Source organism: Castor canadensis, chromosome 2 (assembly GCF_047511655.1).
Source record: "Castor canadensis chromosome 2, mCasCan1.hap1v2, whole genome shotgun sequence".
Classification (NCBI taxonomy): Eukaryota; Metazoa; Chordata; class Mammalia; order Rodentia; family Castoridae; genus Castor; species Castor canadensis.
The window spans coordinates 84,480,240-84,496,791 of NC_133387.1; the positions used below are offsets into that span (position 1 = coordinate 84,480,240).

Sequence of the window (16,552 nt, forward strand, 5' to 3'; positions counted from 1 at the left end):
GCATGAGTCTCTGAGTTCAAACCCTGGTACTGCCAAAAAATAAATAAATAAAAGAATTATTTAGACTTAAATATTAGTGGTTTTGTTCATTTTTCCTTGTATCCCGAATCCTTCTTTTTCTTGGATTTGTGTTTTGTTTTGGTAACTTCACCTTAAGTGATTCTTCATACAGAGACCTTTCTAAGTCTTTGCATGTCTGAAAATATCTTTTATTTTTCTCCCACTCTTGATTTATAGTTGGCTGGGTAGACAACTGCTCCATTTTCTCTGACAATCTGTTGTTGGTGGTTCTAATTCAATACATGTCATCTGTTCCCTTTTTCCTGACTATAAGCCCTCAGGACTTTCTCTTTTTCTTGCAGTTCAGACTTTTTAGCAGGACATATATCAAGGACTGCTTTTATTTTTTCACTAATTTTGCTAGATACTCAGGGGGCCCTTCTAGGACTGAAGCTTCTCATTTCTTCAGCTATGAGATTTAAAAACAAATATATTCCATTTTTTTAATATTTTCTAAATTTCTGGATGACCTGTAATAAAGTTATTAGAAACTTTATCCTTAACGACTTTCATTTTTCACTCTTATTGCCCATTCCTCTGGGAGAACCCTTGGAACATTCTTCCTCTGATTTGATTTTCAGTTGAGTGTTCTGCTACTGATTAGGTTTGGTCTTGGTTTGTGTTCTTTCCTAGCTTTTATCCTCATTCTGCAATTCAGTAGGAATTAGGAAGCCAGGATAAGTTGATGCCTTTCAGTTTGTCATTTTGAATTGCATTTTTCCAGTTTATGTTTGCTCTTCTATTTATTGATTATATTTGGGACAGAAAGTAGAATTTAAGGTGGACCTGAGTTAAGAGGGGGCAGCACAATGGAAGTCTTCACAAGTGCAGGGTCCACCACTTGTCCAGAATATCAGGATTGGGGATGTATTTAATCCTACAACCATTCAGAATAAGCTCTTCTCTGCCACTACATCTTCAAATTCCCAATTCTTTAAGATGTGGATCTTCTGGTGTACAGGGAACTTGAACTTGGCCCTGAGAAGGGCCTCAATCACATGTTCCTTGTTCTGCAGGTTGGTGTAGATGGAGCTGATGACTTGGCCAATGTGAACCCTGGCTACTGTATCCTAGGGCTTCCCAAAGGTACCCAGCATACCTGTCTGGATCCTTGATGGGTAAGTGCACAAGGTCAGATGCACGAGCATCCCTTAGAAAGGGCTGTCTCCAAAGTCCTTCAGGGTGACTTATGTGAGCCACGGGCTGTGTGCATAACTGAAGAGGCTGCTGTTTGCAGCCTTTGCACATCTGGTGCCCATGAGCAAAGGAGCCAATCAGCTTACCTGGTTAGAGATGCTCTTTTATTGAAGCCCCTTTCATTAGGATTCTAAATGGGATCTGGCCAGAGGACAATCTGGTAACAGAAACCAGTGTGCCTACAGCCCACTCTCCTCTTAAAATGAATGGAGGATTGTTCTTAGGTCAGGCCTTGATATCCTAAATCTCTTCTCTTAAAATTAGTGATTTACTTAGGTGTATCCTCCACTTCTCAAGCAAATGTTCTCAAACTTGGCTCACATTAAAGTCATCAGAAGCTGGGCACTGTGGACCACACCTGTAATCCTAGCTACTTGGGAGGCTGGGATGGGATCAGGAGGACTGCAGTTCAAGGCCAGCTGAGCAAACTGTTCATGAGACCCCATCTCTCAAATAACCAGAGCAAAATGGTCGGCAGGTATGGCTCAAGTAGTAGAGCACCTTCTTAGCAAACTCCAGTACCCACCAAAAAAAAAAAAAATCATTAGAAAGTTTGTTTTTGTTTTTTGGATTATGGGGATGGGGTTAAGGTGTTTGTCACTGTAGTAGAACGCAGAGAATCCAAGAGTTATCATTGTAAGTGTACAATTCAGTGTAAATTCCCAATCTTGTGCCACCATAACAACTATGTAGTTCCATAGTATTTTTTATCAACCTAAAAGGAAACCCAAGTTTCAGAACATAACTTAGAGAAGCAGAAATAGTTTAAACTAATTTCTAAGTGCCTGCAAATTGGGAAGTGAGGGTTTAGAGAGGGATTCCACAATAATTGTCATCATCCATGGGGACTTAATAAACGATCACTTGTACATGTACTAAGACCTTGCACAAACTTTAACTAAATAGTCCTTTTGTGATGACAGAGGGCCTTAGACACTTTGCAGTGAACTACAAACTCAACCATTTGCAGGTCTGGGGCAAATAAACATAATGACATGCTAGTAATGAAATGCAATGGTAAAATGAACCTTGAAGTACTGATTGCTGTGCTTTTAACATTCGCTTTACTAAAGGCCTTTCTACTTGACCACTTTCCCTTGAATTCCAACAGCCACTTTCCAGTGTGATGCAAATAGGTGAGACCAAGTTTTGTAGATTAGTGTCAAAAATAAATTCAGTCACATGGGAGGCTGAGGTGAGAGAATGTGAGTTCAAGGGCAGCTCTAGCAAAACAACTAGTGAGATCCTATCTCAAAAAAACAGGCTGGGGGCTGGGGGCTTTGCTCAAGTGGTCAAGTGGTAGGTGTTAGGTCGACGCTGATGGGAAGGCCAAATTGGAGCCAAATAATAAAGCAAGCAGGCTTTATTGAGAGCGCGCTCTCGGGTGAGGTTCACCGTCCCCAAAGAGCAGGGCCGGAGAAGTCGCGCCGGAGAAATGGCAGCCCAGTTTTTATATCCTGGGTGAAGTCAAGAGCTTAAGGTATTATGGGGCATCGGGATAGGTCGAGGTTTGGTGGGGAGGAGCTCGGGGTAATATGGGTCAGGACCCATTGCCTGCCAGCAGGAGTTGCCATGGAAATCATGAAGGGAAGGAGGAAATGGAGTGGAAAGTGAGCAGAGAGTCCCTGATCACCATGGGGTGGCTGCCCACCGGCCAAACAGTAGGTAGAGTGCCTGCCTGGCAAGCGTAAGACCCTGAAGTCAAACCTCAGTATCAGCACCAAAATAAATGAATAATAATAAAAAAAAAAGCAGGGAATGTGGCAGAAATGTGCAATCCCAGCTGCTTGGGAGGCAGAAGTAGCAGGACTGCAAACTGAGGCCAGCCCTAAATAAAAGTGAGACCCTATCTGAAAAATAAAGCAGAAAAAAAAAAAAAAGGAAGACTGGGGGCATGGCTCAAGCGCTAGAGTGCTTACCTAGCTAGCAAGCACAAGGCTCTAATTTCAAACCCCAGTACTACCAAAACAACAGCAACAAAAACCCTGCAACTACATTAAAATGAGTTTGTATGAGCTGATTTCTTTTTTAATTTTGGCCTCTGAGATGGAGATATTTCAGCTTTCCGACACCCAAGGGTCCATATGTCATAACTCTTTGCATCATCATTTAGAACAATTTCCATCAAATACCTTTTAAAGAACGTTTGTACAGTTCTGCGGAGCAGGCAGCACAGTATGAGCAACCCTGGTTCTCACCGGATATGTCCGGAAGCTTAGGGCCACATGCGCGCAACACTGCACGCACGGACACTGCACGCATGTAACAGAAAACACAGACATTTATTATCTCACAGAATTACTGCAAAGAGAGAACGAGACTGGTTTCTCCATAGGAGGAGGGTGTTAATTAAAATCACAACCTCATAATTTACATACAATTTACATGTCAGCTCAAAGACAAGGATCTGATAACTTAGGCAGATAGGCCATAGACTGCACCTTTTCCATCAAAATGGAAAACTTTTCTTCTACATTCCCAAAGATACCATACAGTTGGTACTTATTTAACATTTGGAGATTTTAAAAAATGAAATATCTATATTTAGAACTATTTTTCAAAAGAGAAAGTTCTAAGGATATGTTTTGCAATTACTGAATCATAAATTCTTCTTTTTTTTTAATGGGACTGGGGTTTGAACTCGGGTGCCTTGCTAGGCAGGTACTCTACTACTTGAACCACTCTGTCAGTCCCCTTGTTGGGCTGGGTAATTTTGAAGATAGGATCTCGCAAAATATTAGCCTGGTCTGGCCTCAAAACCTCAATCCTCCTGATCTCTGACTCCTCCCAAGTCGCTAGGATTGTAGGCATGAGCCATCAGTGCCTGGCTTGGATCATAAATTCTTTAAAAAACTAGTATGCCCAGTACCAGAGAAATTGTCGGCCCCCCAGGCTGAAATGTTAACGAGTACATTAGACTCAAAGGAACACTGCCATAGAGTCAGAAACTATACTAACGTTTTTGAAGAAGTTCCCCTAACCAGATGGTGAGGCCAAGTTCAGCCTTGCTCCTAGTGATCAGGTCTTAGAATCTGAGCAAAGCAGTTTCTGGAAGCCAAAAAGGTCAGGAAAAGTCAAAGAGCACTGTGGATCCAAAGGTGCAATTATCTATCACCTACAGCACGACAAGTCTTTGAAACCCATCCGTCCCACTTAATGCCCTCCGAGGGTGCACTGGGCACGTCCACTTGCCTTTTCAGAGCCACGGCCCACTGCTCTCCTGCGTCTCCTTTGTGTGAGGACGACACAGAGTTCTCCAAATGTGGTCTCCAGACTGAGCAGCTGTTTGTGAGCTGAACTAGCTGATTTATAAGGGAATGTTATTTTTACTCACAAGCACAACTGGCAGATGAACCATGGGTATTTGGCAGTACATATCATAGCAGAATATTCTAGTATCTGAAAAGCATAATAAAATAGTTCTTTTCCAGCCACACATATCTACACAAAACCAGATTATTTTCATTCCAGTACTTCAAACAAAACAAGAGATGGAAACCAATTGAATGCAGAAACAGGTAAGAGAATCCAGTTGTCTTCCATCAAGTCAAATTTCTAAAAACATACAACATTGTCACTCTTCTCAGTATTTTCCTTTGTGTGGGGAAATGTAGCTATTTGACATTAAAATGTTACTTATGTTAATATTAACTGTTTGTTCTTTACATAAATTGGTAACTCTTCAGAGTTTATCACTTCTATTGTTATTATGTAAACAAAAGTTCTTTGGGGTCCTGGATAAATTTTAGAATGTAAGGAAGTCCTGTGACCACAAATTTGAGAACCGCTACTTAAACAAATACAGAAATGCAAATAGTTTTGAATTTGTAGTATTTAGGTAGAGACTAAGCCTGACTGTTATCAGCATCTTTAGCTCAGGCAAGTTTTGGAGAGTTTTGTTTAAGTTGTTATTTGTTTTATATTAAACCTGAGAATTTGGGATGTACTTGGGAAGTTAGTTTCGATGGTTAATTTCATGTCCCAGTTTGGCTGGGCCATGATGCTCACAGAGATGGCCAAACATTCTAGACATGCCTGTGACAGTGCGGGTTTTTTGTTTGTGTTTTGTTTTGTTGACATAGGGTCTTCCTGTGTAACCCTGACTGGCTTTGAACTCATGACCCTCAGCCTCAGGCATTCACCAGGCTTGAGAGGGTGGTTTGTGAATGTCATTAGCAAATAAATTGGTGGAATTTGACTAAATTTATTGCCATCCATAATGTAAGTGAACATCATCCAATCAGTTGAAGGTCTGACTACCACAAGGACTTGTCCCTAAGCTAGAAGGAGTTCTGTACCAGTTGCTTTTAAACATGGACCACAGCAAAAGCCCACCCTACAGATCTCAACTTTCCTAACCTCAAAAATAGTGAGATAATCCCTCAAAATAAATCTCTCTATCCAAACATACATACACAGCCAACTGGCTCTGTTTCTCTGGAGAATCCTGACTAATACATTAGTCTTCTCAAATATAAAGGATTTACAATGGTAGCCAATATATTCTTGGTGGGGAAGGGATTAAAAACAAGAGGAGATAAAATTATTTCATGTTGTATTCATGGCAAATATAGAAAATATCTTGAAAAAAATACCAATGAACATGCATGCAGTTTATATGAAGTCATATATACCTAAGGCCTAGGCTAGGCAAAATCACAAAATAGTTCATTGTCTACATGTCTCCCCTTGTTCCCTGCTCCCCAGTTTTCAAAAGACTTCTCCATCCCCCAGGGTGTGAGCTTTCACATTTTCTCAGTTTCTTTAATTTTGAGAAACTATTTCCAAGTAAGGTGTTAATGACTTTACACTTCCAAAAACAGTTTACATATTAAATGACATCTGAAGAGAAAGAGTGTTTGGTTGCAAAGTAATTAATTTCTGGATGTTGAGAACTGTAACAGCTGAGTGGAAGGAAATATTTGAGGGGAGGGGTCTTTCTGAGGCTTCTAAGATAGGGCAAAGGACTTGACTACCTAGTCCATTTGCATTTGCCACCTCTTTACAAAGCATTCTGTTGAAGCTGAATAGATGTAGGAATCCTAGCTTTGTGACTAGCACATGAGAGGAGATATCAAGTAGCCATGTGAGACACATTGAAGAGCTTTGCTGAGCGCTTTTTACAGAACAAGGGCTAGTGGCTGCCATCCTACCTCAAGTCTTAGGGCTAGGAGTCATGCAGATCCTCTCACCAACCACATACAAGTCCAAAGTATTTTTCCAAAGTTAGAAATTTAGGATCAGTCATGATATAAACAATCAAAGATAAATATTTTTTTCCTCTTTCTCCCAAATACAGAATACTCTTTGTATCTCTCGGTTTAATACTTGGAGTGGTGAAAGACCATGCAATGTAGTCACTTGAAGTCAACTCTACTGTCAGGTACATGTAATATGCTGCCATAGCACAATAAATGGGCTTCAAAGATTTTCAACTGTATAAAATATGGGTTGAATTACCTCAAGAGTGGCTGGAATGAATCTATGTCCTGATTTCCTTGCTGTTCCATTCAAATCTGATCCCATTCCTTGGTTTTAGATCCATGCCAACTGGTTGCAGTTGTTCACTCTAGCTTAAATATCGATGGTGACAATTCTGGGTTGTGTGACTGGCTGGGAATGTCAGGACAGAGGGAAGTTTCTAGGTATCTCATTGGTTAGGCATACATTCCACTGATCTAATCGAGGGAGTCTAGGCTGGTAAAAGAGCCTTACTGCTTTCTCCCTACCTCCCAAGAAATCACCTGCTGGGACTTCCGTATGCAGACATTTGAGAAGGAAGTGAATCAAGAGCCAATAACCAACCACATCCAAATTTTCATTGTTATAAGGGATGTTAATATATTTCCATATCCAGAGAGAGAGACAGAGAGAGAAAGCTTTAAGTAAATCCCAAAGTGTTGTTTAAAAAAGAAAAAACAGAACAGAATTCCAGTGTGGAAGACTAAATATTGAACAGAAAAAAAGTAGACCTCCACAAGTTAATTCACAGGCTTAAACTATTCTAATCTAGACTCCCAAAAGACTTTTTTTTTTTGAGAGCTCAAAAATTTTTCTAAAGTTTAGAAGAGTAAATAAAATCTAAATCTAGAAGAGCAAATAAACTAGTGTAGCCAAAATAATGTTTGGAAAGTTGAGAAAATGATGGGAAAGTATGCTTAGCCAAAACCAAACTGAAACAGACAAAAAGCTCTCAGGTTTGTTGCAAAAAAACCACAAAAACACCTAACTAGAAATCTATAGAATTAGTCATAGAACTGACATAAAAATCAGTGATCAGCATGAATAGCTGAGAAACAATTTATGGTATATGAACTAACTCATCTTATTATCTAATTAATAAAGAATAAATTGGTTGAGCACAAGGGGGAAATAAATCATATTAGATTCTCACCTCAAAATATCCACATAAGCTTTATGTGAATCAAAAGTTAAACATAAAGAAGGAAAACAGAACAAAATAAAAACATCATTATTAGAAGAAAATATCTTTTTCCTAACAACTTTCTAACAACTAGATAAGAAAATACTTTTTAAACCCAAAGGAAAAGAAAAAAAATCATAAAAGATAGCACTATTTGATTAATATCTATTATAAATAATTACAAGGTAAGAAATAACAAAAATGTCTAGCAAGTAATTAGGCAAAAATTTTCTCAATATATAAACATACTGTAAAAACCTTGATAAAAACACCAATATGTTTATATAACAATGCTTACAAAAAACAAGGGCTGACAATGAAATTGCTAAAGATCAAAACAATAATTTTTAAAAAGAGAATTCTACTTCACTGAGTGTCAAAGAATGCAAATTTAACAAGAGGAGAATATGCTTAGGATCTTAGAGTAGACAACTTCTTTTTCAAAAGGATATAAAAGCACTATGCTTTTGTATGGGAAACATAGATAAATAAGAGTTTATTAAAATGTATATCTTTTGTTTATTAAAAAAAGAATCACTAAAGAATAAGAAGACAACCAAAGAGTAGAGGAAGATATTTGATATCTGGCATAGAATTCTAATCTAGAACATAAATATTGCTTATATGATTCTATAATAATAGATGGAAGACAATAGAAAAATGGGGAAAATACTCAGTTTACAAAAGAGGATTAACATGAAAAGTTATTCAACTTCATTAATCATCAAAAAAGTGAATTAAAGCCACAATGATATACTACTACCCAGCACAGCACACTAGGAAAGATGAAAAAGACTTATAATTATCAAGTATTAACCAAAACTTGGAGAAACTAGAATCCCTATACACTCCTGGAGGAATCTAAATTGAAAGAATGATCTTGGAAATGACTGGATGCCCATAAATATATATACCTAGCTGGGTGCCATTGGCTCACACCTTTAATCCCAACTACTTGGGAGGCTGAGATCAGGAGAATAACAGTTCAAGGCCAGTCCAGGCCAAAAAAAAAAGTTTGTGAGACCACCCCATCTCAACAAACTTAAGCTGGGTGTGGTGGCACACATCTACCATCCCAGCTAGCATGGAAAATGTAAAATAAGAAGATCATGGTTCAGGCCTACACGGGCAAAAGCTGAGACCCTACCTCCAAAATAACCAGAGAAAAATGAGCTGAAGGTATGGTTCAAGTGGTAGAGCACCTACCTAGCAAATGTGAAGCCCCGAGTTCAAACTCTAGTACATGCCAAAAAAAAATAAAAAAATGCACACATATAGTCACCAACTGTAGAGAACTGTAAAGAGATGTTCATAGTACAAAGCAGAAAACTGTCCAAATGTGCATTTAAAACATAAACGTTCACAAATACATGTAACATACTGGATGTCTAAAGTGGAATACTATGCCAAGACAAGGAAAGTAAACAGGATGAATCTACTGCTGTTAGAAGTGAAAAGAGTGACTGTTTTGGGGGAGTAGCGACTGGCAGGAGCCTAAGCGGTGCTTATGAAGATGATGAATTGTTCTTTCTGGTTATAGGTGTTGATTGCTCAGGTGTGTTTGTTGACAGCAATGAACAGTCTGATCAGAAGATTGCCAAATTCTTTGGTCTCATGTGGAAACATCCAGACAGGGCATGCAGGTGTAATAAGGAAGGTAATGGCATTTTATTAAAACTTAGGAAAGAAGGTTACAAAAGGCCATGGTGGGATGAGCTGGAAGCAGAGAGAGTATCTTTCTCTTTTCCAGATACTTCTAAAACTCCCACCCACTAACCTATGGGAAGAGTAGAACTTGGTGATTTCTAACCACCAATGAGTGGGAGGGGCATGGGTGGTCTCTGAACCAGATGGGCACAGTTTGAGTTGTTCCCAGCCAGCATGCAAATAATTTACACATATCTGCCATTGAAAAGAAGGCTCAGAGAAGAGAATAAAGTTCAACCTGAAATACAATATTAAGTCAATACATGTTCTAAGAGTTCTGAATTTCCCTAAGTCTAGTCCGCCTCATGTTTGCTTTTTGATAACCAGACACGTTCTTTTGTGTACCTTTATATTTCATAAAAAGTTTTAAAAAAATCAGATGGCATTTTTATGGTTTCTAAATTGATCAGTTAGATGCAAGGGTGTGGTAAACCAAGTACTTTTATATACTGTTGGCAGGACTATAAACTTAGTCATTCTTCTTGGAAAGCTGATTAGCAATCTGGCTAAAAAATATTTCAAAGTTTATGCTCTTTGACCCACTGATTCCATCTACATGAATCTATCTTATAGTAATAATCAACTCAATAAAATGACAAGGAAAAATTTATGACAGGATATAAAACTATGTATAAAATTATATACATAGAGTATAATCCAACCTATTATAAATGCATTTAGAAAAAAGACTGGGAGGAAATATATGAAAGATGATTGTTATACAAGGCAGAATGTCTGTGTGCTGCCCAAATTTATTTGTTGAAGTCTAAACCTTGAATGTGATAGTATTAGCAAGTGGGAGTTAGGTTTAGAAGTGGTCTTGAGGGGGCCCATGATGGGATCAGTGGCCCCATAAGACAAAGAAGAGACGTTGGGAGCCATGAGCTGCAATCTGACAAGGTCAGAATCTTCAGGTGCACCATGTCTCTATCATGGTGGGAAGGAACACTAAATGGTTTCCCTTGACTGAAAAAAAGTTTATACTTAGTCAAGGACACTGGCTGTAAGAATGCAGGGTGGCCAAACCAGAAAGGTTGTTACTAGGTCAGAGTGTTTTAATGTTGAAGTCTCTTCCTCTTTTGTATAAAGCTTGCTGAGAAAAATTAAAATTTTGCCAGTTGGTAATCAGTCTTCTGGCCCTCTCGAAGTGTGTCTTGTCTGTTCATTCCTTCCCTGAGCCCTTTCGGGTCAAGGACCTCTGCAATCCTGGCATGTGGCACCCAGAACAGGGACCCGAACAGAGGCTTAAGGTAAGGAAGACTCTGGTGGCACGCACGCATATGTTTTAGTTTCAGTTTGAGGTTACGGAGCAACATCGAGGGAAATGCAGCAACAAAAAAGTAAAGAGCAGGCTCTCTTTACAGAAGTTTTGCATTCAATGTTGCATGGTCAAGGATGTAAAGTGTCTAAAAGTCAACTTGAATGGTTTTTGTCTTATGTCCAAGAGTGCGCTCAAAATTAATATAATTGTTTTGTGTTTCATTGTGTAAGTTTTGTATACGTCTATGATATGATTAATTTATTAGAGACAAAAAAGCTAATAGCTATGATAACAGTCTTACTAAAAACTGAGACTGACTCAAAACACTATTCCTAAAATTGACTCTTACTTCAGCTATCAATCCACCCAAAACAAGTCCTAAAACAACTGAATGGGACACTTCTCAATCTACTCCTAAAAGTTTTAAAAAATAACTTATTGATGTACTTGTGGCCACTTAAGTTAATTTTTACATGTTCTTGAGCTCTTGAATCTATGCATGCTTAAATTGACATTTATGGCATGCCTAACTTAAAACTTTTTTACATATGCATATATTTAAACATCTTTAGGATGATTCTTATTATAGAATTAATGTAAAGAAATATAAGGCTTCTGTTCTGTTCTCTCCCCCACCTCTTCTGTGCTACTTTTAAGAAAAACCAGTTTTTTAAAGGTTATGTCAATCAGGTCTAACTAAATTATAGGCATTATTTTATAGATAGTAACCTTAGTCTGTTTCATTTTGTCATAAGTAATTTACATTCAATTCCTTTATAATTAGATCTATTAGCAAATGGTGTCTTTATAGGTTACTTATTGTATAAAAACAGTTTAAAATTGCCTTCCTATATGGGTCTATATAATAAAAATAAGGCTAACTGAAAAAAACAATTTTATTTAAATTTAAATTTCAAATTCTTATGAAAGTTACAGCCCTCATCTTTTTGGACAAGCCCTAACCAGAGGCTTATTGGGTTGGCATTACCCAGAGATCATATTTTTTCAATATGTTGATGACTTCAGTGCAGAGCTACAGAGCCCCTCATCTGCAGGGCAACTGAGTCCCTTTTAAACTTTCTGGCCTCCCGGAGATACAGAATCTCTAAGAAAAAAGCTCAACTATGCCTCCTGCAGGTCACCTACCTAAGTGTGGTCTTAAAGGGACAGGCTCACTCCCTGAGTCATGAGCGAATCCTCCCAATTCTCCATTTCCCACTCCTCTATGCCATAAAGTAGCTTAGAGTTTTCTTGGGAGTTACAGGATTTTGCAGAATCTGGATCCCTAGATATGCAGCCCTTGCCAGACCATTTTTTATGGTCCTGCTAATACTCCGATGTGGGCCTTGTATAATAAATGCTCTCTCAAGATTCATATCTCAACAGGTCCAATGGATCAAACTCCAGCTCTTGCTCAAGAAATATTCACCTCTGCCCTCCATCCATTCTATTGGAGGCCCCTGGAGACTACATGGGTCAACTCCTGAGATAAGTACCCCCTCCCCTATCCTCCCATCGCCCCATTGTCAGCATGAAGCAGCTAGATGAGTCATTGCCCCTCTCCCCAACAATAGTTGGGTGCTTGTCTCAGAGGGGGGATTTGTTTGGTCTGATGACTGAAGGCAGATGAATGGGTATCCCATCTCCTCTTGAGAGCCGTATCATTCTTACATCCTGAGGAGTTATAGGCCTGCATTCCTGCATCCTGAGAGGGAGTTATAAACTGCATTTCTGTATCCTAAAGAAAGATACAGGATCTGATAGATCTGCCACAAGGCTGATGAGCAAAATGCTCTCTAGATTGTTTTCTCTTCCCCAGTAAAGGTACAAACCATAGCAGTTCACCTAAGAAAGGCTGAAAATCCATAGCCAATGAAAAAAAAAACTCACCTAACTCAGAGCTGAAACATCAATAAAAACCCCAGCCTTCACCTGAGCAGGGAGCTACCGATTTCTAGGCTCCACTACTCTTTTCTAGCTGTAGCCTTTCTTTTCTCTCTTATAAATCCTACTTCATATAAAAAAAGGCATCATTAAGGTCTCATGTGTCTTTCCAATGGTTATGCATTACCTCCAAACTTACAGTGATTTTCATTGGGATTGGAAGCACATCAAACATCATCTACAGAGAGTTTGGTCCCATACAGATTTAAGTATAGACTTGATAGTTTTGCATCAAAAGTCTTGGATAGCTGCAATAGCAAACTGCCTATTATCCACCCAGGGGAAGTAGCAAATAGAGTGCTAGATGCATTACAAGGATTTACTCCCTTTAACATTTTAAGACACTCTTTTTGGATATTGCTGGAGATCATTATTCTTTTGCTCATTGTGTTCTGCTTGCTCCCAGTCTTCTGCAGATTTGGAATGTCCCAGATCTTCGGGCTCAGAGAGGAGCTCCATCATGTCCACTTAAAATACAAGAAAGGGGGAAATATTGGGAGCCATGAGCCACAATCTGACAAGGTCAGAGTCTGCATGTGCACCATGTCTCTACACAGTGGGAAGGAATGCTAAATGGTTTCCTTAAGAAGTTTATACTTGTCAAGGACACTGGCAGTAAGAATGCAGGGTGGCCAAACCCAAAAGGTTGTTACTAGGTCAGAGTGTTTAATGCTCTTCCTCTTTTATATAAAGCTTGCTGAAAAATAAAAAATTTGCCAGTTGGTCATCAGCCTTCTGGCCCTCTCGATATGTGTCTTGTCTGTTCATTTCTTCCCTGAGCCCTTTTGGGTCAAGGACCTCTGTGATCCCAGCAAGACATGAAAGTTCTCTTTCTCTCTACAATGTGAGACCACTGAAGTAAGGTGACCATCTACAAGTCAGGAAGGGTCCCACCAGAATCAGATCTCATTGACATTCTAATCTTGAACTTCCTGGCTTCCAGAAATGTGAGAAATAAATGTTTTTTATTTAAGCTAGTCCATCATATTTTGTTATAACAGTGCAAGCACAGGAAGACAATAGATGTACCTGCAATTATGGATGATTTTTATCTATTATTTTCATTATTTCCCACAAACTTTGAATTACATTTTAATTTTGATAAAGCATAATTACTCAATATTTTATTTATTATTATATCACCATTATAAAGGTCAAATATTCAAGAAATATAGAGTAAAAATTAAAAGTTTGCCTTCAGCATATTCTTTCACCAATTCCCCTTGGTAGGTTTGTTTTCTGAAAGATAAACACCAATAGCAATTTATATATTTATCTTTTTTAGGTATTTTACTTGAGATATATAAACATGCATACATATGTCAGAAAATATGCCTATATAGAGTTGTGTTTTTCAAAACAATTATTGCTTACATAAAACCATGGGGGAGTTGGATATTCCCAGTACAGTTATTTTATTGTTTGACCTAGGCAATGATTTAATAGGTTGCATAGCTTCACAAATAGTGCTTTCTTGCAACACAAACAGCTTAGTGCCTGTGGCCATACACCTATCTGTCCACATTTTCAATGGTTGCTTAGCCTCTGAAGGCTTTTGAATTTATCATCTTGTATCCTTTTGACATACTGTAAAATGCTTTTAAAACACACATAACATCAAATAATAAATAAGTTTGCATGTTAATCTGTCTGGATCTACCTCATTTTTTTCTAGTATTCAATAATATGTATTACTTTTATAATCAGAATTTTGAAAAGCACGCATTGTTTTGTCTTAAATGAGTTTCGATGCAAATTTTCAATTTGATTCAGGTTTCTTAAGTGTGTTCCTGGTCTGTTTATTAGCTATGAAGCAGGAAGTCTTTTAGTATCTGTTTAATTTTTCATCAAAGATGATTCGTGAAAGGGTGCATCAGTGATCTGGAAGGCATTCTTATACTGAGCACTACATCAATAAAGACTGCTGTTTGCATAATAGAAAAGCAAAATTATTATGTAGAAACTCCCCTGATGAAATGTGCTTTTCACACAGAATGCTTTATTTGTCTAAATGTCAAAGGAATCTCCATGACTTTCATAAATATTCTCCATACCTGGAAAACAAAGGCTACTTGAAGATTTTGTAAATCATGGGTGCCTCTGTCATCTTAGATATAGTTTAATTCTTTGATTATACTCAGTTCTGTACATTACTGTATACTGTCTTGTCTTGTGTTCTAATCATTTCATGCCTTGTAGGTTTAAGTATTTAAAACTTGCATCTCCCAAATATGATAATTTCCTAGAGGAATGGTAGGTAGGTAGGTAGATAGATAGACAGACAGACAGATAGATAGATAGACAGATAGATAGATAAATGTAGATGACACAAAATCCAGGTACCCACCTGCTCCATCTCAGAAAGGCACTGCACACTGGTTCCAGTCACGGGTAACTGAAGTAATTTTAATCTTACTAGCATCTCTCAGATGTCATTAGTGAGGATCCAATGCATAGCCCATGGCGACAGTTCTCCAACTGCTCCTTCCTTATTCCTCTCCTTGCCTCCCTCCCTCTACAATCTGCCCAAAGCCTCTCTCCTTATGGCTTACTCTAATCTCTCCTTTTTCAAAGCCAATTCCCATCCTTGCTTCTCTATTCTTCCTCAATGGATTACCTCCAATCTGTGGTTTAGTACCCAGGAGTAGGAATGGAGGTAGAGATGGAGGAGGAGGTGGGACGGAACACTCTTATTAGACAACCCCAAACTTTACCTAGCAAAAGGGGAAAAGGCCTGAGATACATTTGCTTAATAACTTCTTGTCCTTCTTAAAATACACCTACAGAGACTAAACCTACTATATGCAAGATCTACAACTGGGATGTATTAAAGCTGAATTATTGTGGAAAACCAAGGGAGATTTTTTTTTCAGTTTGTTGGTTTGTTTCTTGAGAAGGGGAAAATATTTACTGCATTCAGGAGTAATGCCCCCCAGCCCTAGTACTAGGGCACACAGAAACTTCAGCCTCAGGGTGCAGCAGAGACCAAGTTCTGATATTGCAAGGCCCTGTCACCAGCTCTCAGGCCCTGGGTGAATGTGGGCATCCACCAGGGACACTGGTGGGGGCTTCTGCAGTGTTGTCAGATCACCAAGGACCCCAGTCCACTCTGCTTGGATGGTGAGGCCCCTAAGTCCAACAAGCACTAACACATCATCCTCACTGTCCTCAGAAGGAGCCATGGGTCTTTCTTGGGCACTTGCTCTTTGTACCTGCTTGTCCTTCTCAAAGGCTCCCTTCTGCACTGATATCAGGAGTACATGGCTTTGGATGACACTCCATGCTGCACCTCTCCCATGGCCTTCCTCCCCACCTGGGAAACAGAACTGGACACTTTGTTTTACACTGTACTGTAACAATGTATATAATTTGGTTGTTATCTCACTATTTAAGAAGTCTATTTTGTAGTATTTTATAGGAGAAAAAGACACTGCAGAAGTTAACTGTTGTATTTTTTTAGAGATATTTTGTTTTAAAGTAGCAAGTACTGAGATACTTTTTGCTGGGTTTTTATTCGCCAGATGCAGAAAATTTGTAGCAGCTATTTTTGTAATTCTGTAACTTGCAAAAAGACCAAATGAGGAAGTGGCAGGGAGACACAGCCACAGGGCTAATGATGTGCATGTTGGAGTGTGCTTTTGTTTGACTACAGACATTAAAACACAAAAAGTTAAAAATTAAAGAAATAATGGGAAATATACAGAAGTTATATGCAAATATACCTGCAGATTTGGGGTGCCTTGAGGGTCCTGGAGGTAATTCCCTGAGGATACCAAAGGATGACAGTTACAAGGATTCTATGGTCCTAGAAATTTAAGAAATTGAGCAAAGTCTCCAAGCTACCTAGTGGTAGGAGCTAGAGTTCAAATCCCTCTCCCGTGCCCTCCCCCTTCACACTTTACCCAGCCCTTCTTGCCACTTCCCTATTATGCAAACACTCCAGGCTCATGTTCATCCCA

At 38.7% G+C, this 16,552-nt stretch overlaps 1 protein-coding gene and 1 non-coding gene across 2 annotated transcripts in view; both read right to left on the reverse strand.

Moving 5' to 3' along the window:
* Positions 1-4,555, reverse strand: part of Osbpl3 (oxysterol binding protein like 3) — a 182,837-nt gene extending 178,282 nt beyond the window's left edge. Inside the window, exon 1 of the mRNA XM_074065166.1 lies at positions 4,450-4,555. The gene's annotated coding sequence lies outside the window, so the exon portion shown is untranslated. The remainder of the gene's footprint in view (positions 1-4,449) is intronic.
* LOC141421077 (small nucleolar RNA SNORA70) lies at positions 1,220-1,353 on the reverse strand. Its single transcript, XR_012445765.1, has one exon. It is a non-coding gene; the product is annotated as a small nucleolar RNA SNORA70 (small nucleolar RNA).
* Positions 4,556-16,552: the final 11,997 nt, after the last annotated feature.